A 24561-nucleotide genomic window follows, 5' to 3' on the forward strand; every position below is an offset into this window, starting at 1 on the left:
CACTCCTCTTGACATGCCAGAAAGCCTATTGAGGAAACTACTCCAAGCTTGTACTAAACAGGCACCCTTCTTGAGCCCGGATGGGCACATGTATAAGCAAGTAGATGGGGTCGCCATGGGTTCTCCCCTAGGTGTCCTGTTTGCGAACTTTTACATGGGCACCATCAAGCAGAGGTCTTAGTTGACATGGGCTTGAAACCCGCCATATACTGCAGGTATATTGACGACATTTTTACATAGGTACCTGATGCCAGATGTCTGCAGCAGCTGAAGGAGGCATTTGAGCAGAATTCTGTGTTGAGTTTCACGTACGAGATGGAGAACAATGGGAAGCTGCCCTTTCTGGATGTAACAGTCACGAAAAGGAGCGGAGGCTTCCATACTGCAGTCTACACCAAAGAAACAAACATAGGTATGTGCCTCAATGCCAATAGTGACTGCCCAGACAGGTACAAGAGGAGTGTTGTCAATGCTTACATCGACCGTGCTCTAAGCCACAGCTCAGGATGGAAAGAAGTAGAAGAAGAACTCTGTAGGATAAGGCAAGTCCTAGTCAACAACGGCTTCTCTAACGGTTTCGTTGAACATCATAAAAAGAAAGGTAAAACGCCATGAAACTTCTGAAGAGTCAACCAACACAACACTTGTATCCCCAATTAGACTATTTTACTGGAACTTCTTTTCGACGGCTCATAAAACAGAGGAAAGGCTCCGGAAGATATTGTTGATAGGAACGTCATCCCTACAGACAAAAATCAGAAAATACAATTAATAATTTATTATAAAACCAAACAAACGGCCAATCTACTGATGAAAAACTCGCCGGACACCAAGCAGAACGCTTTGAAGGAGACCAACGTCGTCTATGCTTTTAAATGCCCACTTGGGGACTGTAAGCCCCAAAGAACTCAGTATATAGGCAAGACAACAACGTCTCTTTCCAGGCGACTAACAATGCATAAGCAACAGGGAGCCATCAAGGAACACATAATCTCTTCTCTCAACCAGACCATCACCAGAGAAATCTTAACAAACAACACAGAAATCATTGATAGGTATGGCGATAGCAGGCGGCTTGACATCAGCGAGGCACTACACATCAAAAAGTCAATACCATCAATCAACAGCCAATTAATGCACAACTATATTCTGCCTACTTCAAGACCCCGAACAAATATGGAAGCAGCAAGAGGAAGTATGGGCCAATAGACCTTTCACAGTTACTTCCATTCATATGTTCACTAATCTAATTTATACCCTTTGTTCCGTGTTCTGTCTTGTGCTTGTCACCTCACCTAAAACTTTTGTACCATATCACCTCATCCAATAGAGTATAAATACGAAGGAATTGTGTGTAAATTAAGTCTTTGAAAATGTAATACAAAGACTTGGGGACCTCGGAGTTCGAACAGCAACGCAAATCGCTGTTCCAGCCTTCCTGTCCTCCTTATCAGTATCCGACGACCTTGTGAAGGAAATTCTACCTGCTCACTTACATCAGCTGGCAGGTGTTCATGATCCCAATTTTACACGCTGTGCCACAGAGTGTGCCTCTCGTGCAGGCCCATCACCTCAACCACCATCCCCAATAGCCCACAAGCAATCCAGCTGGGATGGCCCCATTGTAGACCAATTTGCTGCAGAGTGCCTGGGTGCTGCAACAACACAACACAACATTGCTCGCCTCACAGCAGTAGCAGCACCACATGCAGGGGATTTCCTGTTAGCAACCCCAATGTCGGCAACTGGCACGCGTCTCACACCACACGCCCTCCGAATTGCTGTGGCCCTCCGCCTTGCTGCCCCAATCCACACCAGATATAGGTGTATTTGCGGCGAGGTGGTGGCTGACTGGTACGGCCACCATGGCCTACTCTGCCAAAGCACAGGGGGATGGCACTCGAGACACAGTGAAGTTAACGACATCATCAAGAGGAGCCTCACCACAGCTAGATGCCTAGCTGAAAGAGAGCGCCGTTACCTAACGCCCCGTAACTCTGATGCTCTTATTGGTCGCCCGGATGGTATCACAGTGAACCCCTGGAAGAATGGCAAGCAGTTGGTATGGGACTACACGTGCGTATCAACCCTGGCTAACACCTACATTAACCTCAGTGTTGCACAACCAGGTGGTGCTGCCACCCACAGGGAAGCAGCCAAATCCCGTAAGTATAGAGAACTGGATCACCACTACAATTTTGTCCCCATTGCTTCTGAGACACTCGGCGCCTGGGGTAAAAGAGCTACCAGTTTTTTGAAGGAACTGGGTTCTAGGCTCATTGAAACAACAAGGGACCCAAGAGCTGCAAGCTTTCTTTTCCATCGCCTCAGTGTGGCGATATGGAGGGGAAATGCGCACTGCATCCAGGGTTCCTGCCCGCCATCTGAGGAGCTGGAGGAACTCGGCAACCTATGATAACCATCTTTGTAACCCATATGTAACTCCTTTTTTGTAACAAAGTTCAAATAAAGTAAATATATATGTGTACATACAAAAGAATGGGGGTGGTAGGAGAAAATAATATTAGTGTTCAGTGAGAAACCACAAGGTCTCCTCTGAATACTTTTTATTTTCTTCTCCGAGGCTATGGGTCCCCACATTGGTACCAGAGGTGGTACCCTCACAAACTTTTATATATATATATATATATATGTATATATATATATATATATATATATATATATATATATATATGAAAATGAAAACTCACACCCCAGAAGTGACTCGAACCCATACTCCCAGAAGCAACGCAACTGGTAACTACAGGGCGCCTTAATCCGCTTGACCATCACGGCCGTCAAAAGGAAGTGATAGCCGAGGCTATTTGAGCCACTTCCCCGACGGCAACTCGGATGGTAATCTTGGGCATAGCATTTCACCAAATCACCTCATTCTTTGGGGCACACGTGAGGAACACAAATGCGAACAAGCCTGAATGGTCCCCAGGACTATATATATACTTGCTTCTGGGAGTATGGGTTCGAGTCACTTCTGGGGTGTGAGTTTTCATTCGCATATAGTCCTGGGGACCATTCAGGCTTGTTCGCATATATATATATATATATATATATATATATATATATATATTTATTTTATATATACACACACACACACACACAAGGGAAGGGAGTACCACCTCTGGTTGGAAGAAGGGGGACCCATAGCCTCGGAGGAAATCACACATAACGCATTGGAGGGAATGTAGGTCCCCTCCAATACAGTTTCTGTGTGCTTTTCTCCTACTACCCCTTTCCTTTTTTTTTTTTTTTTTTTGCTTTATTGTGTATTTAATGGTTACAAAGCATACAAGACAAATGCCTAAGGGTTATGGATCTCTTGAAGCTCCTCCGCTTCTGGACAGGAACCGGGGACGCAGCAAGCATTTCCCCTCTGGATCGCCACACTGAGGCGCTGAAACATAAAACTGGAAGCCCTTAGGTCTCTGGTGACGTCAGTGAGCTTGGTACCCAATTCCTTGAGAAATCCCAAGGCACTCTTGCCCCAGAGGCCATGCGTCTCAGACGCTATGGGAACAAAGAGGTATTGACCTTCCAGTCGCCTGTACTTGAGTGATTTTGCTGTTTCCCTGTGGCTTGCCGCCCCACCTGCTTGATCAGCTCTGAAGTGTACATAGGTGTCAGCCAGGGTGGATACACATGTGTAGTCCCACACCAACTGTCTACCCTCCTTCCATGAGTATATGGTGATGCCATCAGGGCAAAGTGCGGGGAAATCCGGGTTTTGGACCTCTAGGATGCGAGGTTCTCTCTCCACTGGTCACCTAGCTGAGACGAGGCTTCTCTTGATGATGTCATTGACCTCGTTGTGTCTTGCATGCCAGCCCTTTGTGCTTCCGCAATGCAACCCATGCAGTCCATATTGGTCTGCTTCCACCCTGTTGCAAATACTCTTGTATTCAGTGTGAATTGGGGCAGCAAGGCGGATGGCCACTGCTACACGAAGGTATTCTGGATCTAGGCGCGTGCCCATTGCTGACATGGGTACTGCCAGGAGGAAGTCTCCTGCATGGGGAGCATGCACTGCTCTGAGGCGGGCTTTCTCCTTGTCTGATGTTGCGGCGCTGAGCATGGCATCAGCTACTTTTTCCACTAGAGGGTGGTCCTTGCTGGGTTGCTGGGGCTGCAAGAACATCCCACTGATTTGAACAATATATATATATATATATATATATATATATATATATATATATATATATATATATATATATATATATATATATATATATATATATATATATATGTCGTACCTAGTAGCCAGAACGCACTTATCAGCCTACTATGCAAGGCCCGATTTGCCTAATAAGCCAAGTTTTCATGAATTAATATATTTTCTCTAGTTTTTTTCTTATGAAATGATAAAGCTACCCATTTCATTATGTATTAGGTCAGTTTTTTTTATTGGAGTTAAAATTAACGTAGATATATGACCGAACCTAACCTATCTTTATAGGTTAGGTTAGGTTAGGTAGCCAAAAACGTTAGGTTAGGTTAGGTAGGTTAGGTAGTCGAAAAACAATTAATTCATGAAAACTTGGCTTATTAGGCAAATCGGGCCTTGCATAGTAGGCTGAGAAGTGCGTTCTGGCTATTAGGTACGACATATATATATATATATATATATAACTGAAAACTCACACCCCAGAAGTGACTCGAACCCATACTCCCACAACTGGTATGTACAGGGACGCCTTAATCTGCTTGACCATCACGACCGGACATAAGGAAGTGATAGCCGAGGCTATATGAACCACTTCCCCGCCGGCACTCGGATGGTAATCTTGGGCATAGCATTTTATCAAATCACCTCATTCTTTGGGGCACACGTGAGGAACACAAATGCAAACAAGCCTGAATGGTCCCCAGGACTATATACAACTGAAAACTCACACCCCAGAAGTGACTCGAACCCATACTCCCACAACTGGTATGTACAGGGACGCCTTAATCCGCTTGACCATCACGACCGGACATAAGGAAGTGATAGCCGAGGCTATATGAACCACTTCCCCGCCGGCACTCGGATGGTAATCTTGGGCATAGCATTTTATCAAATCACCTCATTCTTTGGGGCACACGTGAGGAACACAAATGCAAACAAGCCTGAATGGTCCCCAGGACTATATACAACTGAAAACTCACACCCCAGAAGTGACTCGAACCCATACTCCCACAACTGGTATGTACAGGGACGCCTTAATCCGCTTGACCATCACGACCGGACATAAGGAAGTGATAGCCGAGGCTATATGAACCACTTCCCCGCCGGCACTCGGATGGTAATCTTGGGCATAGCATTTTATCAAATCACCTCATTCTTTGGGGCACACGTGAGGAACACAAATGCAAACAAGCCTGAATGGTCCCCAGGACTATATACAACTGAAAACTCACACCCCAGAAGTGACTCGAACCCATACTCCCACAACTGGTATGTACAGGGACGCCTTAATCCGCTTGACCATCACGACCGGACATAAGGAAGTGATAGCCGAGGCTATATGAACCACTTCCCCGCCGGCACTCGGATGGTAATCTTGGGCATAGCATTTTTTGCATTTGTGTTCCTCACGTGTGCCCCAAAGAATGAGGTGATTTGATAAAATGCTATGCCCAAGATTACCATCCGAGTGCCGGCGGGGAAGTGGTTCATATAGCCTCGGCTATCACTTCCTTATGTCCGGTCGTGATGGTCAAGCGGATTAAGGCGTCCCTGTACATACCAGTTGTGGGAGTATGGGTTCGAGTCACTTCTGGGGTGTGAGTTTTCAGTTGTATATAGTCCTGGGGACCATTCAGGCTTGTTTGCATTTGTGTTCCTCACGTGTGCCCCAAAGAATGAGGTGATTTGATAAAATGCTATGCCCAAGATTACCATCCGAGTGCCGGCGGGGAAGTGGTTCATATAGCCTCGGCTATCACTTCCTTATGTCCGGTCGTGATGGTCAAGCGGATTAAGGCGTCCCTGTACATACCAGTTGTGGGAGTATGGGTTCGAGTCACTTCTGGGGTGTGAGTTTTCAGTTGTATATAGTCCTGGGGGCCATTCAGGCTTGTTTGCATATATATATATATATATATATATATATATATATATATATATATATATATATATATATATATATATATATATATATATATATATATATATATATGTCGTACCTAATAGCCAGAACGCACTTGTCAGCCTACTATGCAAGGCCCGATTTGCCTAATAAGCCAAGTTTTCATGAACTAATTGTTTTTCGACGACCTAACCTACCTAACCTAACTTTTTCTGCTACCTAACCTAACCTAACCTATAAAGATAGGTTAGGTTAGGTTAGGTAGGGTTGGTTAGGTTCGGTCATATATCTACGTTAATTTTAACTCCAATAAAAAAAAATTGACCCTATACATAATGAAATGGGTAGCTTTATCATTTCATAAGAAAAAAAACTAGAGAAAATATATTAATTCAGGAAAACTTGACTTATTAGGCAAATCGGGCCTTGCATAGTAGGCTGAGAAGTGCATTCTGGCTACTAGGTACAACATTATATATATATATATATATATATATATATATATATATATATATATATATATATATATATATATATATATATATATATATATATATATATATATATATATATATATATATATATATATGTGTGTGTGTGTGTGTGTAAATGCTCGTTTGCTCAAAATCGCTAATTCCAAAAGTTCTTCACCGATTGTTTTGAAATTTTCACACAACGTTCCATTCGCATCCGAGCGGTTTTAATGTGCATAATATATAGATGTCACACCTGTGACGCGAAAAATCATGTTTTTTTTTTTAAACTGTTTTTTTTTTCATGTGAAGGAAATCTAAGAAACTACTTTGCCGATTGCTTTGAAATTTTTACACAACGTTGCATTCGAACAGGCGCATGTTTTTAAATACCTACTATATACATGCCTCACCTGTGACAGGAAATAACATGCATTTTTTTAAGAACAGTGCCATCTGTTAGACGTAAGAGCAACACACGCTGTAATCTCAGAAAGTTCTTCACCGATTGCTTTGAAATTTTGACACAATGTTCAGTTCGAATAAGTGAGTGTTTTTATATATCTACTATATGGATGCCACACCTGTCACAGGTAAGAACATGTATTTTTTAAATCAGCGCTATCTGTTGCATGTAGAGCAACTCACGATATACAAAATATGTTACAATCCCATTTCAGTGTTTCCAATTGCATTGATAAATTGAATTTTCATAAATTTTGTTTTATTTTCATTTTAATTTAATTATTTTGTTTGACATTGCGTTGGAACTGAGCTGTGTTGTTTACCATACCGTTCTTTTCGTAAGGTTAATTACAGAAGTCAACCCTTTCACACGTAAAAACAGTTTTTTTTTTAAGAAACAGCGTCATCTGATGCATGTACGAGCAACACACGTTCTTACATGTTACGATTCCATTTTAATGTTTCCGATTTCAATGATAAACGGAATTTTCATAGATTTTGATTTATTTTCATTTTGATTTAATTATTATGTGTGACATTGCATTAGAATTGTGCTGTGTTGTTTACCATATCGTTCATTTCGTGAGTATAGTTTATTTTTTTATTTCGTTTTTTAACTATTCTTATTTTTCAGTGATTAGAACATCAGATCATTTTATGTTCCCAATTTTAAGATGGGAATATTCAGATCATTTGGAAATACATCGGACGAGGGAGTTGGGAATTATGGGGAGGATGAGGAGATGGGAGTGGGTGATGGTGGGTAGGAAGAAGGGACAGGGAAGGGGGGTAGTGGTGGGGAGGTCGAGGGGTTGATACAATGGAGAATGCCCTCCGAAGGATAAGGGAGGGAGGGAAGAATGGTAGGGAGGACGAGAGGAAGGGAGAGTGGGAAATGGTGGGGGAGTACGAGGAGACAGTGGAGCGGAGAATAGTGGGGTGGACGAAGGGACGGTAGAGTTTAGGATGGTGAGGAGGACAAGAGGACAGGGAAGAGGCGAATGGTGGGGAGGGAGAGGGGGACGGGGGAGTGGGGAATATTTGAGAGGACGAGGGGGATGAGGAAGAAGGGAATTGTGGGGAGGACTGGGGAACAGGGAAATATTGCTGAGCCACAGCAACGCGTGGCTGGGTACAGCTAGTATTCAATATAATATTAATCAATAATATTCATAGAGCACTAGTTCATGGATTTAATATTAAACCACTTGCTCTACCCGGTTTCCACTTTTCCTTAAAAAGTGGTGGTCCTTCGTAGCTATCGAAAATTAGCATTAATTTAAATGTATTACATGAGTCAAGTTTTCCCCACAGTGATGATGTTTACGGGGGTGTAAAACAACTCTTGTTTTGGTGCCATATGCCCATCTTGAGTTAGGTCGAGGTCGAGGGAGGGGGAAGACGTACCGTGCGCGCTCCGTTAAAATCGTGACAATAACCGGGATTCTTAGGACTACTGCCATGGATTACTGATTACAGACATAACAAAGTGCATAGTGACCCGCTGGAAAATTGAACATAGTCATTAACAGTAGAACTTTGTGTTAAATAGAGAATAAACGGGAGACCACGTGTGAGCCAGTGAACGAGGCTTTGTGTACATGCGTGTATTAGGAAAAAAAAATAGTGAACGGTGATTAGTGGAACAGTGATGTGGAACGGGTATCACAACAACATATAAGTTGGAAGTGAAGGAAAATCCTGCATAGAATATTATAAATATAGAATACTAGAAATATAGAATAGTGGCAAGAGGCGGCATCAGTTGTTATAAATCGGGTAACTGGAAACTGGTGACATCAACCTGGGACAACAAGAGGTCACCTGTACCGACCGGGGGACCAGCTTCGCTACCCTACGCTAAGTACCTGCCATAAAGTTTGAACAAAATAACATACATAATATTACAAATATACGGTATACATATAATATAAATATTAAACATATAAATATATACATATAATTTTAGAAAGAGTTAAAAGGACTGACATCAGCAAGTGATCCATACAGTGAATCTCAAATACAACACAATACATCAGACAATGGAGAGGTGTGGCGAGTGTTCGGGAGAACTGGGAAGACGTAATGCAGGCGTAACGTGCTGCATCTGTGACTTAAGATTTCACCTGGGCTGTACAGAATTAGCTCCAGGATGCATAAAAAGGCAAGGAATTTTCTGGGTTTGCAAAGATGACAGATTAATGTTAGAGAACATAACTAAACTGATGAAAAACATTCCCGAGTCACAGAGATTATCATTCACCGACAGGCTACCAGTGATATATGCGGACTGGGAAAAGTCAACATTGGATAACGACCAAAACTCAGGAACAGATAGTTTAGAGAACCGCAGCAGTAGTGTGGAGGAAGAGGGTATTGTGGTACAAAATAACAGCAATATTGCAGAGCCAAATAATATAAACGATGAGAGCAACAGTGAGACAGAGTGCATAGATGAAGGAATTGGGACGAAAAACGGAGATGGCTCCAATAAAGAGGTAGACAAGACAGTCACAGATATAAATACCTTGAAAAACGCAAAACCGGAACACATTTGCAAATTCTACGCTAAAGGAATATGCAAATATGGAAAATTAGGAGCAAAATGCCATTTTCTGCATCCTCGAAAATGCAGGAACATGTTGGAGAGGGGTACATGCCGTTTTGGAACAGGGTGTAGATACTTCCACCCTAAATTATGTCAATTTTCAATTAGGGACAAAAAATGCTACAATCTACAGTGTCCGGAATTTCATGTGAGAGGTACAGAGCGTTATAGACGGGAAGATCAATATGACACTACTGGAAATTTTTTAGAGGAAGGCAGAAGCAGAGTGGTAAATATAAGAGAGAGGAACAGTCAGATGGAACCACTACAGGATTACAGAGGGGAACGGAGATACCCACAAGACTGGAATTCAAATTATCAACAAGCACACAGGTACTACACCAGACAACACCCGTCCTACTACCAAAACTGGACGAATCACTTCCAAAACGACACACCCTGGACGCAAACACAGTGGCCTCCTTACCAGAGCCTCAGATATTAACACCAAGTAAGGCATCCAGCACTTCCACTAACACGATAACATCATTTATATTTGCCAACATCCAGGGTATAAAAACACGCAAATCCAACAAAGTTCACTTTATAGATGGTCTCCTTCATGAGGCAAATGCAGTGTTTGCAGCCCTAACAGAAACCCACACAAAGGACTACCATGCTGGTGAAATATGGATCTCAGAGTACAATCTTTTCAGATGTGATAGGAAACACCGGCTTCAGGGTGGGGTCAGCCTCTACATCAAAGACACACTCATCTGTACTGAGCTGCTAAACACCTCAAGTGATATGGTGGAAGTGCTGCTAATCAAAATAGAGATTTTAAATGTAGTTATTGTCCTTGTATATAAGTCACCGGAGGCAAACCCTCAGCAGTTTAAAGACCAACTAATGAAAATAGAACACTGCTTGGAAAACCTCACAAATCCAGCTCCGAACATCATCCTGCTTGGGGACTTCAACCTACGGCACCTGAAATGGAAGCACCTGGCTAATACAGTAATATCAGAAAGAATACCAGGAAGTAGCCTAAATGAACAGGCACATGCTAATGACCTGCTACGGATGTGCAACAGGTTTGCCTTAAACCAGCAAATAGTAGAACCAACTAGGAAGGAGAACACGCTGGACCTCATTTTCACTAATAATGATGAATTGATCAGGAACATAATGATTACAAATACCTGTTACTCAGATCACAACTTAATTGCAGTATGACAACCATGGGGAGTAGACCTTCAAAACCAGTCCAGATTCTCGGTGGAGGAGATTTCAGCAAATTCAACTTCAATAATAAACAGATAAACTGGGAGCAAATAAACCAGGACTTCACAGAAATAAACTGGGAAGAACAGCTAGAAAATGCAAACCTGAACCAGTGCCTGGAAAAAATAAGCTCAGTAGCACTAGAAATATGTTCAAACCGCATACCTCTAAGAAAGAAGAGGAAGAGATGCAGATTGGAACGGGAACGTCGTTCCCTATATAGGCGAAGAAAACGAATTGCGGAACAACTTGAGAGTCGCACCCTACCTCAAGAACGGCGAAGGTTAGGTAGAGAAATAGAAACAATTGAACGGAAGCTACAGGAATCATACAAAACCCAGGAGAGGCAAAGAGAGCAAAAGGCCATCAGTGAAATAGAAAGAAATCCGAAATATTTTTTCTCCTATGCAAAATCAAGATCAAAAACCACATCTAGTATTGGGCCCCTGCGAAAGGGAGATGGAACTTTCACCGATGACAACAAAGAAATGAGCGAGCTACTAAGGACGCAGTACGACTCTGTTTTCAGCGAGCCATTAAACACACTAAAGATTGATAACCCAAATGAATTTTTCATGGATACGATACCAACATCAAATCATATATCAGACGTCACCCTATCCCCACTGGATTTTGCAGAAGCCATAAACAGTATGCCTATGCACACTGCACCAGGCCCGGATTCTTGGAACTCCATATTCATAAAGAACTGTAAAAAACCACTATCGCAGGCCCTCCACATTCTGTGGAGACAAAGCCTAGATACTGGCGTTATTCCTGATATACTAAAAACAGCAGAGATAGCACCACTTCATAAAGGAGGAAATAAGGCAGAGGCAAAAAATTACAGACCGATAGCACTAACATCGCACATCATAAAAAAATTTGAGAGAGTGCTAAGAAGTAAGATCACAAAATACATGGAATCACAGCATCTCCATAACCCCAGGCAACATGGTTTCAGAACAGGGCGCTCTTGCCTGTCGCAGTTGCTGGACCACTATGATATGGCATTAGATGCTATGGAAGACAAACAAAACGCTGATGTAATTTACACAGATTTCGCAAAAGCTTTTGATAAATGTGACCATGGTGTTATTGCACATAAAATGCGTTCAAAAGGAATTACCGGAAAAATAGGCAGATGGATCTACAATTTCCTGACCAACAGAACCCAATGTGTAATAGTCAACAAAATAAAATCCAGCCCATCAACCGTGAAGAGCTCAGTCCCCCAGGGTACTGTGCTTGCTCCAGTACTTTTTCTCATCCTCATATCGGACATAGACAAGAACACGACCTATAGCACTGTATCATCCTTTGCGGATGACACTAGGATCTTCATGAGAGTAGGCCACATAGAGGACACGGCGAACCTCCAGTCAGATGTAGATCAGGTCTTTCTATGGGCTACAGAAAATAATATGGTGTTTAACGAAGATAAGTTCCAGCTCATGCGCTATGGAAAAAATGAAAATATAAAAACGGAAACCACGTACAAAACTCAGGCAAATCATAACATAGAACGAAAAGGCAATGTAAAGGATCTGGGTGTACTCATGTCGGAAGACCTTACCTTTAAAGAACACAATAAAGTAGCCGTCACAACTGCAAGAAAAATGACAGGTTGGATAACAAGAACTTTTCACACTAGAGATGCTATACCGATGATGATACTTTTCAAAACGCTTGTGCGCTTGTACTAGAGTGGAGTACTGCTGCCCAATGACAGCACCTTTCAAAGCTGGAGAAATTGCTGACCTGGAGAGCGTGCAGAGATCCTTTACTGCTAGAATCCACTCAGTAAAACATCTAAACTATTGGGACCGACTAAAGAGCCTAAAACTGTACTCCCTTGAGCGCAGGCGGGAGAGGTACATAATAATTTACACGTGGGAAATATTAGAGGGGCTGATCCCAAACCTGCACACAGAAATAACATTCCATGAGACCAGAAGACATGGCAGGATGTGCAGAATACCCCCGTTGAAAAACAGAGGTGCAACTGGTACTCTGAGAGAGAACTATCAACATCAGAGGTCCGAGACTGTTCAACACGCTTCCACTACATGTAAGGGGCATAACTGGCCGACCCCTCACAGTGTGCAAGAGAGAACTGGATAAGCACCTCCAAAGGATACCTGATCAACCAGGCTGTGACTCATACGTCAGGCTGCGAGCAGCCGCGTCCAACAGCCTGGTTGATCAGTCCGGCAACCAGGAGTCCTGGTCGACGACCGGGCCGCGGGGACGCTAAGCCCCGGAAGCACCTCAAGGTAACCTCAAGGTAAGGTAAGGTGGTACCGCAGCCATGATACGGCATACAGCTCAGGATTCCACTCAAATGGAGGAGGTCCATGTAGTGTAACAAACATAAGTTACCTGCCCGAAACGCTTTGCGTAATAGTGGCTTTAGGTATTGTATGTACTAGCTCTATCTATAAATCTATCAATTTTTGTATAATCTCTTGTATGTATGTTCTTTACCTGAATAAACATTTGAATTTTGAAGTGCTGATACATAATTTATGACAATTCTTGAGGTGTTGTTGTTATTATCAGGTTCGTGTGACTGAATCCCCTCTCACACTCAGCAGTACTAATAGGAATAACTTGTAAACAGCTTAGTAATGGGTGTAAATCTTGGGGGATGCAGCGTCCATGATCCTCCACATAGTCTCTAAAGGCATTTAGTGAAGAGTAAGAAAAAAGCTTAAACCTCTTAGAGAGATAATATTTGAGCTTCTCCGTAATTAGGTTGTATTTCATCAGGCCTGTAGTCTTTGTCAAGGACTCACATATCACTTTGCAGTGATTTATTCATACTTTGAGGTTCAGAAGTTTTAGAGCCTTTCATGGATGTTGTCGTGAACATATGGTGCTGTAAATTGTTCACGAGACTAGTAAGAAACTGTTGATAATTAATGGAGACAATTTTCTGGTTACTTGTTATCCTAATTCCTTCAAACCTCCCATTTTCAATTGCCTTTTGAGCTTCTAAAGTTCTAGTGCCAGGTTTCTCTTTTAGTCCATGCAATAACCTTATGGTCCGTTGAATCAGTTTGTCTGCACACAATCGATGTAGTGCGTTTCTGTAGACATTCTGACAATAATCCAAGTTCATGGAACGTGTCATACATTAGAGATAAATCCAGTAGAAACTGTTGTGAAGTTAGCTTTTTCAACAAACCGTCATAGGTTTTGATATCACTTCCAAATCATCTTTCATCTTTCATTACTTTTCAAAATGAAAACAAAAGTTCTTCACAATTTTTCCACACTGCTGAAACTGTTCGAAACGAGATGGCTACCGACCTGGTGTTCAGAACACGGTCTATTTTGCAAATCTATTGTTCAAGTTGAGAGGCACATTCAGATAGTGCATTCTGATTTACAGGTGATCTACTGTAAACTGAGTATAATTGGTCAATAAATGTTTGAAAATGAGAAATTCCATTAACTTCTCTCACTGAATCAACTTCTGCAAGTTCTAATAATATGTGTTTAAGACAGTGCCAGATTATTATATCATGGTAATGTTACTTGAGAATTGTTGCAACGCCAGATTTGACACGAAACATAACACTTGCCACTAGCAAATGCTACAAGGTTCTGTTTTAAATATCAAACCCATGATAATTGAGAAAGCTCAATAGACAAATAGCAATAGTTGCTGTGGGAAATTTTTACCCACCATATCTAATTATCATCTAAGAAATGTATAATTTCTGTATCATATCAAAATCATATCTAAAATCATAACAGAATCATTATAGATTCATTATACAGTTTGATCTTAGAAGATAATGCCACTTGGATCCCGTACGCATAGGGCCCTATAGATGCCTACGTGACTTTGTGCATGATCTCTTATGGATACAGAAACTTCTAGAAGGATTTTATAATTAAAAAATTATTGGAACATTGATCCAATATCCGGTAGGGATAAAAATCAAATCCTTATTAAGAATTAGTGGTACTATCAAGTACTACTTATAATCTTTATATCCTATGTCAAATTATATTATAATTACAGCTTATCTCAATCATAAGTCTAGACTGTAAAAATAATCAATCAATATTCATAGAAGACTTCCGTGCTCTGGGAGCATGGGAGGGGATCTGGGACAGAAGCGTCCACGAGAGCGGAGGAGGACCACGCGTTTGTTGACAACTGTGAACACGTGTGACGGATCCTTAGCGAACATTACCAGCTCAAGGACACCTTATCTAATATCTTTATCACCAGTGAACACTCTCTAGAACTGGGGGAGTACCTGGACAATATCTACAAGGAAAATCCTAGAACATTTATATAAAATAGGAGTGTATAGTGGAGCTCATAGTGACACGGTTTCCACCACCTTCATTCCTAATCTTCAGCAACTATCATTCTTCTGCAACTGCAGGGTCAATCACGTAGCAACGCTACCAGTACATCATACAGCAACGCTGTGTGATGTACTGGTAGCGTTTAGTTTATTCTGTCACTGATTTAAACAGAGCCAGTGTTCAGTCATATAACTGAATTTATCAAATCTTATCCTTGTATAATATACAAGCTGATGTGAGATCCCTGTCTACAGGTGGACTGGAACTTCTATCAACTAATCCATTCATCCCACCTGTCTCTTACAGCCCACAATCTATCATTAGGGAAAGAGGAGCTAGGATTTACGACCCTAGCTAGAGATTCTTGGAATTAATTTGCAGACAGTAATTTTTTAATTTAATTCAGTCCAAGTCTCTAGTAGTCTCCTCTTATATCAATCCCAGCAGGTTTTTCCCACATTAATGGTCCTTCGAACCTAGATAATAATGGTCCTTCGAACCTAGATATTAATGGCCCTTTAAACCTAGATATTTATGGTCATTCGTTTACCAAATATCATTCCAGCAAATACATAAGAAACTTCTTGAGTTGCATTGGAATAATTTTTACATATTCTACTCTAACCTAGCTATCAGCCAATATTTATCATAGCTATATATCTTAAGTAAACATATTGTTTGCATTGGCTTAAGCCATCATATCCATTAACTAGTAAGCATTCATAGCATACTGATACTGTTCAGTGTTAAGAAACCACAGTAATTAAGTATATCAGTGTCAAAGACACAACTGCATCTTAATCATAAAATATCATTACCTACCTCACTTGTGGTAACATTACATGCATATTTAAGTGTATTATCTAGCATTATCTCTAATCAACTGATTTTCAGAGCTGCTCATTACATAATATCCTTTAAAAAGTATTTTTATCACTGTAAGAGCATTTCATTACAATCTAACTATATCATACCCTATTACAGGTAAAACCAGTAGACATTCTACTGTATTTTATCAAACAATTATTATGGTAACAGATCTTGTTATAACTTTGCAAAAATAGTACCATTTACTATTTTTAAAAAATTATTACAGGATTTACCAACTTGGTGCATTCGGGTCACAAATCAAATTATTACAGTACTTTTGATAATTGAACACCTGCTACATCCAGATTCCAGGGAGGAAATGAAGGACGATCTTTGGAATCATTACCTAAGTAGACAGGAAAGCTCATTTATCAAAATACATTAACATCATACATATTTATCAGAAAAAAGAAAATATCTCGGAATCTCCGAAACTCGGAAAAGGTCAAAATGGCTGACAGTATTCCACCAGCAGCTGAAACAGGAAATAGAAGGACACTTATTGATCTACAAAATCACCTAACTCAACTGATTGACAAATGTCAAAAGTTGGCTAGACAACCATCTCCTGATTTAATAATTTTGAATACCAGAGTAAAAGCAGCTGTTGAAAAGTATGGACAAATCAAACGCCATGCAGAGATTTATCTAACAGAAATGGCTACTGCAGATTTAACCCAAAGGGAACTTCAGGAAATCATTGCTGAAATGACAATGTATGAAGATAAAATCCAAGATCAACTTGATCCTTTAATCAAACAAATATCTTTTTTTTTTTTTTTTTTTTTTTGAGATATATACAAGAGTTGTTACATTCTTGTAACATCTCAAGCAGGAACCCAATCCAATGTGAGCTCATCCACCCAACAGAGCAATGCAACTATTGCACATATAGCAGCAGAGCTCCCAAAGGTACATTTACCATATTTTGAGGGCAAGGATGAAGACGATTGGGATACCTTCTGGAGAGCCTTTGATTCTATAATAAACTCCAACGCTTCTCTCAAAAAAGCGACGAAGTTTCAATATTTACAAGGCCAGTTACGAGGAGAGGCAAGGCAGGTCATTGCTAATTTGTCATTAACAGATGATGATTACGACCATGCCTTACAGTTGTTACAAGATAACTACAGTGATAAGGAGACAGCTATTGCTCGTCTCACATACAAATTATTGGATTTACCCTCTCCCAATAAAAGTTATGAGTCACTACAATCATTTCGATTGTCTATAGAATCAATCATCAAAGCCCTTAGTACAAAAGTACCTGTAGGAAATGCAGAGTGGCTTACAAAGTTAATCATTCAAAGGAAATTTCCTAATGAGGTCATAGACAGCCTATGCACCCATTATAACACCAACATCTTATCACAGAGCCAAATCTTTGATGGACTTCGAGCTAACGTACAAAGATTACGAAGCCGAGGAAAACTTAGATCACAAGAAAAAATCACTAAAAGTGAATCCATGGACAAAAACAAAAATGTCCAAACTGGCAGTCAAAAATCAAGGCAACAAAACTCCTCTTCTGCAAAGTGGAAACAGAGTGATGTTGGCTCTTATGCTATATCCCCCACAGTTAACAGAACTGTAGGAAATAAAACTCCCAAGACAGATAAGACAAAAGGAGCTGCAAGTGCCCTAAAATGTTTATTCTGTCAAGAAGCACATACCATTTATCAATGCACAGTTTATGAAGGTCGTGCCAGTCGAATCAATCGACTGAAATCTCTGAACAGGTGCATCCGTTGTTTACGGAAGCATGATACAAGTGAATGTAATACTCAATTGCAGAACTGCCAATATTGTCATAAAAGTGTACATCACACAGCACTCTGTGGTGATATCAACACTCAATCCAGATCATAGACATCCAATAATCAACCTGCATCTCAGGCAAAACCCAAAGATGATAATAACACAACAGCCGTACAATACTGTACAGTAATGAGTAATGTCAATGCTTAGATACAGAAATTGTTACAACAGCCATATTGCCTACTGCACAGCTAGAACTATGCAATCAAGGAATTTGTATTCAAACAAGAGGCTTTTTTGATCAAGGTTCTCAAAAAACCTTTATCAGTAGAAAGATGGCAGAAGATTTACAACTTAAATCTTCAAAGCAAATATCTACATCCATATCAGGGTTTTTTACCAGTTCAGGTTGTAGAACTTTTCCGGTAGTACAACTCATTGTCTGTCTACGTACATCCCAAAGGACAGTCGAAGCCATAGTAGTTGATAAAATTCCTACTGAAATGGAAGTGATTGGTCTGGCAGCAACAATTAAATTCCTAAAAGGAAAAGGAATCCAATTAGCAGATCCTCTACTCGATTCTGACTACATAGGGAATATCGGAATCCTGATTGGAGCTGACTACTATCATCGATTCATTCTGGGATCAGAGGAATGTATGGGTATGAATATACTCAAATCGGCAGGAGGCATATTGATGACAGGACCTATACTAGATCTTGAACCTTCAACTCCTGTAAAATCACATCATATAGAAACTGTAATCGTGGCATGGCTAGGCAAAGAACAGTCACCACTTAATATCCCCCACATGATTGATGATGGATTGGAATCTGTACATCAATTGTGGGAACTTCATGCCATAGGAATAATTCCTGAACAACCAAGTCCTGATGATGTCCGTGCATACAATCAGTACTTAGAAACTGTACAGTATCATGATGGACAATACTGGGTAAGGCTACCATGGAAAATCAACCATAAAACCTTACCTACCAATTATCACATGGCTTATAGCCAATTTAAATCTCAATTAGCAAGGCTAAGAAAAAAGCCTCAGCATTTAAAACTCTATCATGAGATTATTGCTCAACAATTAAAGAATAAATTCATCGAAGTCGTGAAACACGACGATAAGCAAACAGGCCATTTTTTACCACACATGGCTGTAATGAGAGATTCAAAAACGACTCCTTTACGGATAGTTTTTAATTGTAGCTCTAAATCTGGACCCCAAGGAACCAGTCTAAATGATTGTTTGCAAACAGGTCCAAGTCTAACTCAGAAATTGTATGACATACTGTTGAAGTTTAGACTTAACAAATATGCTTATTCAGCAGATATTAGTAAGGCCTTTCTAAGAGTTGGCTTGCAGGAAGAATATAGAGACTTCACTAAGTTTCTATGGGTAGAGAACCCAGAAGATATCAATAGTCCTATAGTGACTTACAGATTCTCATCAGTTCTTTTTGGCGCGACAAGTAGTCCATTTCTATTGCAGGCAACTCTAGATATTCATCTGAAGAAATCATCAAGTCCCTATAAGGCTGAAATCAGTCAGAATCTATATGTAGATAATTTTCAAGGGACAGTTAACAGTACTGGAGATTTACCCAATCTCCTAATTTTTATGTAATATCAAACAACCTTATCATTGTGTTCATTGCTGTCTTCTTTTATGTGCTAGCCATATGCTGTATTGTGACTACCAATTTTTGTCAACTACCATTCAAGCTGTCATTGCAATCAATCTTATATTGTTTCTGCTGTATTGTGCCTACCAATTTGTTGTCAACTACCATTTTAAGCTGTCATTGCAATCAATCATAGCTACCTATGTGCTTTAATATACTGTACCTATAATTTTCTCTCATCTTTTTTTTTTTTCATTCCATGTAATCTGTTATCATTTTTTTGTCTATAAATTTTGCAAGTATTTACCTCCTTAAAATTTTCTTAGATTAAGGACCTGCCCGAAACGCTGCGCGTGCTAGTGGCTTTACAAGACTGTAATTACCATAATTGTATCCTCACATTCCTTATGTACATTCTTGTATATGCATAAATAAATAAATAAATAAATAAATAAATACTACTGAACTGTTACAATTATATCAAGAGGCCAACAAGGAACTACAGGGTGCCAACATGCCACTACAGTCTTGGGCCTCTAATAATACAACATTGAATAATCAAATAGCAAGAGATTACCCTGAATATCATGTACCAGTATCACAAAAGGTGTTAGGCATGGAGTGGGATTTAATCTTGGACACAATTCAAATCAGAGCTGTACCAGTAAATTATTGCATTGCTACAAAAAGGGATTTGCTTTCACAAATTAGCAAAGTATTCGACCCACTTGGTCTATTAAATCCTTTAACTATCAAGTGGCGTTTATTGGTGCAAGAAGCTTGGAAGACTAAAGTTGGTTGGAATGATCCACTACCACTCCAGTTACAAAAAGCTTGGATGGAAGTGGCTCAAGAACAAACTTTAGTCGAAAAGATAATCTTTCCAAGACACATAGTCAAGGAAAATGATGAAGTATCACTACATGTATTCGCAGACTCGTCAGCCAAAGCCTTTGGAGCTTGTGCTTACTTAGTGACTTCTAATCAATCACATCTTATCACCTCTAAGGCCAGGGTTGCTCCATTAAAAAAAAGGACTTTGCCTCAGATGGAACTAACTTTATTGCTAACTGGCACACGCTTAGCAGTGCATATCAAACAAGTCTTGTCTACCATGAACATCAAATATGTCATTATATGGTCTGACAATGAAGCTGTATTACAATGGGTACGAAACGACAACTGTCCAACTCCATATGTAAAAAATCGCGTCTCGGAAATTAAAGAAATTTCCGCAGGCTTTCAATTGTTGCATGTACCAACAAAAGATAATCCAGCTGATCTTTTATCAAGAGGTATGACATTTAAACAATTTGCAAAGGCAGATATTTGGTTTCATGGGCCTCGATGGTTAGTGAATGGTAGTTGGCCTGAACAAAAGCCACACATCATCACGACACAAACCATAACTACCACCAGGCAGCAAGCTCAAATATCAGTCTTGGATTGTACTCGTTACTCCTCGCTCATCAAATTAATCAATGTAACACAGAACGTGTTTCATTATCTCAGGAAAAAAGGTATAAAATACACTTTTCCTGATGCACTTATCTATTGGGTAAGACAAGCCCAGAGAGAAACTTATGGGAATAACTATGAAAATCTTCCGCATAAGTTAAAACACAATCTCGGTCTGTGGATAGACCAAGAAAATCACAACATTCTGCGTTGTGGAGGGAGACTTAAACACGCAGATATCAATCTAGATACTGTGCATCCATGGTTTTTACCAAAAAATCATTGGATCACCAGGTTGATTGTGTTACACACACATCAACAAATCATCAAACATGGAGGAGTGTTAGACACACTCTCACAAATCAGACAGCAGTACTGGATTCCTCAGGGAAGACAGTCAGTCAATTCAATCTTGAAGAATTGCATGATATGCCGAAGGTACGATGCAAGAACTTGCTCTTATCCAGGGCCACCACCTCTACCAAAGGAACGAGTGGTCCATCTACACCCTTTCGAAACGACAAGAGTAGATTATACAGGAGCAATATATCTAACAGGGACTCCAGATAAACAACCTATCAAGGCATACATCTGTCTGTTCACCTGTGCTACCACCAGGGCAGTACATTTAGAGGTAACACCCGATATGACTGCTCAATCATTTATACAAGCTTTCCGCAGATTCGCAGCACGCCGTTCATGCCCTAAGCTGATGATTTCAGACAACGGAACAAACTTGGTAGCTGGAGAAGCATGTCTACGGGAAATTTGTTCCCATCCTGCAGTTACTTCCACACTGGAACAGCGTCATTGCAGATGGAAATTTATCCCTCCGAGAGCCCCATGGCACGGAGGATTTTATGAACGGTTAATAGGAACTGTCAAAAGATCCTTGAGAAAATCTCTACACCGTCAGAAAATCAATCTTCAAGAACTCCAGACAGTAATCACGGAAATAGAATCAAGGGTGAATAACCAGCCGTTGACTTACTTGTCTGATGATCCTACTCAACATGAGCCATTAAGTCCTGCACACCTAATGTATGGAAGACTTCTGACTCCAGTACCATCTCTAGTGGATGATGAGATCAGAGATCCCTCATATGTGGGTCAGAGCGAGTTGGTTCAGGGGTATAAGCATCTGTCCAGCATAATCCAAAAATGGAATGATGTTTGGACAAAAGAATATCTTACATCTCTACGAGAACATTACTATGGGGCCAATGTCCCACATAATATATCTATTCTCCAACCTGGCGATATTGTCTTGGTAGACAGTGATGGCCCTAGGGCTGACTGGCCATTAGGTAAAGTTGTCTCAGTCCATCCAGATAGCCAGGGGATTTTGAGAATAGTCAAAATCCTGTCTAAAGGAACAACTTCCCTAAAGACATTGGACAAACTCATCCTCATGGAATCAGTGAGCCAGCTGCAGTTAGATCCTGAGAGACCTCAAGACACTCTAACTCCACATGACCCACAGACTCCTAACAGACACAATCGTCCACAACGGACAGCAGCACAAAAGTGCAAGCAAAATTTGCATTTGTATTATCAATCCGATGGAGAGTAAATAAATACAGCTGGTTACTACTGTCCTTAATATTGGACTCTGTGCCAGTTCTCTCCCTCTGGAAGATGTGGGAAATTTTTACCCACCATATCTAATTATCATCTAAGAAATGTATAATTTCTGTATCATATCAAAATCATATCTAAAATCATATCAGAATCATTATAGATTCATTATACAGTTTGATCCTAGAAGATAATGCCACTTGGATCCTGTACGCATAGGGCCCTATAGATGCCTACGTGACTTTGTGCATGATCTCTTATGGATCCAGAAACTTCTAGAAGGATTTTATAATTAAAAAATTATTGGAACATTGATCCAATATCCCGTAGGGATAAAAATCAAATCCTTATTAAGAATTAGTGGTACTATCAAGTACTACTTATAATCTTTATATCCTATGTTAAATTATATTATAATTACAGCTTATCTCAATCATAAGTCTAGACTGTAAAAATAATTAATATTCATAGAAGACTTCCGTGCTCTGGGAGCATGGGAGGGGATCTGGGGCAGAAGCGTCCACGAGAGCGGAGGAGGACCACGCGTTTGTTGACAACTGTGAACACGTGTGACGGATCCTTAGCGAACATTACCAGCTCAAGGACACCTTATCTAATATCTTTATCACCAGTGAACACTCTCTAGAACTGGGGGAGTACCTGGACAATATCTACAAGGAAAATCCTAGAACATTTATATAAAATAGGAGTGTATAGTGGAGCTCATAGTGACACGGTTTCCACCACCTTCATTCCTAATCTTCAGCAACTATCATTCTTCTGCAACTGCAGGGTCAATCACGTAGCAACGCTACCAGTACATCATACAGCAACGCTGTGACAAAATATCGTGCCTAAACTCAACAAGAGAGAGTTAATCAGTCTGGCTCCTTGTCAGGCAGGCACCCCGACTGGCAGAAAAGTATATTGAAGGTTATTTGGTATATGATTGGCCAATTGTATGCTTGTGTGACTTTAATATCCTATAAATCTGTCTGTTGGTTAAAAAGCGAGGCTAAGCCTCACATTTCAGTAAGTTTATTAATATTGTAGATGAGCAGCAAGTCCTTGTCCAGGCACTAAACCTCATTAGTGTCCAGTTGTCAGAAAAAGATTCAGTGATTTTTGCAATGCGAAAATAAAGCCTCATGAGTGTCCATTGTGTGGAAAAGGATTCAGTCAAGCTGACTACATAATCATATAATTGAATATAAAAATGTCTGCATATATATTTGAATATATAAATAAAGTTAACAATTGCTTGCTTAATTAATTTATAAGTTATCATACAAGTTCAATTAATTGAATAATATCTAGTACTTAGTTAAGTGCTTAGACTACATTTAAAGTCATTTAATATACCTTTACAATTTAATTTGTTGTTCATAGTATAAGAGCCTATTGGCTGTTAGTTATGGTGCTAGGTTAGACTATGTATGTTTAAATCCCTGATTTAAACAGAGCCAGTGTTCAGTCATATAACTGAATTTATCAAATCTTATCCTTGTATAATATACAAGCTGATGTGAGATCCCTGTCTACAGGTGGACTGGAACTTCTATCAACTAATCCATTCATCCCACCTGTCCCTTACAGCCCACAATCTATCATTAGGAAAAGAGGAGCTAGGATTTACGACCCTAGCTAGAGATTCTTGGAATTAATTTGCAGACAGTAATTTTTTAATTTAGTTCAGTCCAAGTCTCTAGTAGTCTCCTCTTATATCAATCCCAGCAGGTTTTTCCCACAGTTGCTGCTTTCTGATCAGGTAGTTCACTTAGTTCTAAGAACATGAACTGGGCATTACCTACCTTATCACTTTCACATTTCAAGTAAACTATCATGGTTGTTTTAATGCTCAGGCTTGCTGATTCATCAATGAGAACATAAATGTTGCAATTTATCTGATTGATATGCTGGTAAATTATATTTTTCATTTTAATGGCTATGTTAGTAATTATTCATGTAGCACTAGTGCAGGAAAGCAGTCCCATTCCAATGTCAACACCATTTTGCTTTTGTAGTTCCAGCAAGCCAAAGTGATCAGAGTATGGTCTGTCATTCTGAGCTAAATAAT

The sequence above is a fragment of the Procambarus clarkii genome, chromosome 13 (assembly GCF_040958095.1).
Source record: "Procambarus clarkii isolate CNS0578487 chromosome 13, FALCON_Pclarkii_2.0, whole genome shotgun sequence".
NCBI classification, from domain to species: Eukaryota; Metazoa; Arthropoda; class Malacostraca; order Decapoda; family Cambaridae; genus Procambarus; species Procambarus clarkii.